The sequence below is a fragment of the Lampetra fluviatilis genome, chromosome 43 (assembly GCF_964198595.1).
Source record: "Lampetra fluviatilis chromosome 43, kcLamFluv1.1, whole genome shotgun sequence".
NCBI lineage: Eukaryota > Metazoa > Chordata > Hyperoartia > Petromyzontiformes > Petromyzontidae > Lampetra > Lampetra fluviatilis.
The window spans coordinates 2,188,740-2,191,711 of NC_136317.1; the positions used below are offsets into that span (position 1 = coordinate 2,188,740).

At 44.0% G+C, this 2,972-nt stretch overlaps 1 long non-coding RNA gene across 1 annotated transcript; it reads right to left on the minus strand.

Annotated features, from left to right (window-relative positions):
- Positions 1-366: 366 nt before the first annotated feature.
- On the minus strand, positions 367-1,302 carry LOC144946928 (uncharacterized). The gene is made up of 2 exons (XR_013639956.1): positions 1,066-1,302; positions 367-736 (listed from the first exon to the last, which is right to left on the minus strand). It is a non-coding gene; the product is annotated as an uncharacterized LOC144946928 (long non-coding RNA).
- Positions 1,303-2,972: the final 1,670 nt, after the last annotated feature.

A 2,972-nucleotide genomic window follows, 5' to 3' on the forward strand; every position in this document is an offset into this window, starting at 1 on the left:
ACAGGTCCAAAATATATTTTTATCAGACTGCCATTCGGTGAACGTTTCTCTTTGGCCAGGTGTGCGGAAAAGTTCAGCGCCGCCGAGTGTGGATAGATTAGGCCAATTTAATGACTCTCCAGCAGTAGTTCATTGATATTGCTTCCTGTGGGTCATTCCATAGACATTTATTCGTATGAAATGACGGTAATAGTACAAGAGTAACGACCGGTAGTGACAAGTGTGAAGGCGTCGCCGAATTAATGTTTTCAACATGTGGTGATCCATATGCAGTGTTAAACAGAAATGTTCCAACAAGCCTTAAAACAATTTAGGGTACACTTTTTATTTTGACATTTTCCGTAGTTTGTGGTGATGTGTGTCCATATGTACATATGGGTAGTGTGTTTGTGAGCGATGCGTGCGCACGTGTTGGCATGTGTTGTGTACGTGTATCTTTGTGTACATATGAGTAGGGTTTGTAGGTAGACGTCTGTGTGTGTAAAACATGTCCAGCAGAACTCCAAACATCGGCGCTCCCATACTCCTTCATCTGATGGATCGTTGCCTAAGTTATTGGAGAATGGATGCGTTTGGAGGGTGAGGTCATGGCAGGTCGTATTCTCTGCTGGGCCGAACTACTTCTTCTTAAACTTGGACATTTTCTTCTTCACCGCTGCCTTCATGTTTTTGTGCAGCTTCTTCAACTGTGTCTTCTTCTTTGCCAAGATGCTGGTGACTTTGGCCTTCTTTTTTTCTGCAAAGAGCCACAGACCAGCAACGGAACGGCATGTTTAAAGAAACCGTGGCCGCCGGTGTGGCATGGGGGGGGCCCTCTGAGCAGTACCAAATAGTGGCTGCGACATCAATCGATTAAACGGCTCGCATTAAATGCTATCCTAGACAAAAATAACTCTGAGCTCCAGCCTCGATGTGAACATTTCTTGAGATTTGTTAAACGTCATCCTACACCTTGACCCGATTTAGTAATGTAGGCAATTCCACAATTCAAATTCAATTATCTGCCATTCATGATTGCAGTAGTGCCATGATGAAGGCGACCTGCAAAACACATTATTTCCGCACCTGACTTGGGTTTCTTGTGGCCGTTCATGGTGTCCTGGTTGAGGTTGTCATTGCCCTCGGCCCCTGCTGTGTTGCTGCCGTTCCCCGGATTGGCAGGCTTGAAGGATTGTGCCAAGGTCGTCAGGAGGGCCGTGAGCGCTGCCATGCACCCAGAGCGTGGCGTCTCCTCCGTCTCTTTGTCGGAATTTGCCCCTCTTTCTCCGGCTTCACCACCGTCTTCCTCGGCCAATTCCGAGTACTTGCTGGCAGAGCACAGAGAGAAATCCAAGGTGACGCTTCAGACGTTGAAGGTTTCGCTTGTCGGGCTGCAAACACAGCTGGTGCAGTTACAAAATGGGACCTTTTTGCCAGTATCAAAAGTATAAAAAACAAAAATAAATTTTAGCCTTTATGCCAATGAAACAGGCGTGTTAAGATATTCAAACACCAAATAGAAACCTTTTGCAAGGAATCATTTTCGCATTAACCACACGTATTTGTGGTGAACATGCAAACAAACATGCTCTGATATGTGTCGGTATCAGATGTGTCGGTATCAGATCACAATTGTTTTGGTTTGTGTCTCTCCCAAAGTTACTTTTGGGAGGAGGAGTTGACCTCTAACCTATATCCAGTGTCATGAAGAGGATTTTTTACACTGAATCATTGGCATAGATCAGAAAATGTAAATAAATATGCCCTCAACTCATACTTACTGCTCTAAGCGCCGGTACTGCACCACACAACCGATGAACAGGATGATGAACACGCTGGAAGACAGGAGGACAGTCCAAGCGATGTTGGAGCCTGTGTACACAGATGAAAGAAAACTAATATTTTAATCGGGTTCTTCGCAGCAGCAAATCAACAGGATAACTTGTTATGAATTAAAGGTTATGGTAAGGATTAGGGATGGTGATAATGTTAGGGCAGGTTTGGGGTAAAGCTACGAATAGATATATGGTTTGGAATTATCAATAAGTGGATGAAGCATTGATCTCACAAAAACAGTTCTACCCATAATGCATTGTGCCAGAATTTATTTTTATATTGTTCTAATACAAAAGACATTAGCGAATAATAGATTTTTGTTTATTATTTAAAGGTTTGTTACTCATTAACTATTAATAACTAACTCTTGATAAGCTTATTTCAAAACGTCATCAGAAAAATGTCGATCTCCTTGGCCTCTGTGTTTTGCGGCAGGGCCATTATCACAAACGTCGCATAATATATGTTTATTTTCTGGCAGTGTATTGACGAATGTCTTCAGTGTTTTTTGTTACATGTGCTTGTACACCACTCCCAATGCAGTACCAGCAAATTATTGGCGTAGAATTCGAGTTGGAATTCAGGCTGAAGTTGGGCTTTACAGTTAGTGCGAGTTTGTGACTATGGAGGGGCAGGGTCCGTTTCATACCCGATGGTGTGTGAGCGACAGGGGTTGCAGTCGTGCTGGCGGGTTTCTTTGCATTGCGCATGAGCTTGATCCAGCCCATCATGCCAACCTTCGGTTCTGATCCTAGATCAAGAAACACTTAACATTGATACCAGCACCACCAACAAAGACCACCAACGCATCACAACTACAACCACAATGTCACGGATACAACCATCGGTACCGATAAACACCACCAACACCTCAACTAATATCATAAACAACTCCAAAATTGACACCTGCAACACCTCGTTACAAACAATTCAACAACCATAATCACAACCACCAAAGGCCATTATCAATACAACCACTCCTGACTCTGCTATCATCTCATCGACACCATCCCCATCACCACAACCCAACCACCAAGTTCCACCTCACAAATATTTCACGTTCCTGCCATCACCGCTTCCACAGCACAACTACTACATCCGCCAACACGTACGGTGCGAAAGAAGTTCAACGCACACACAGCACACACGTGACTCCC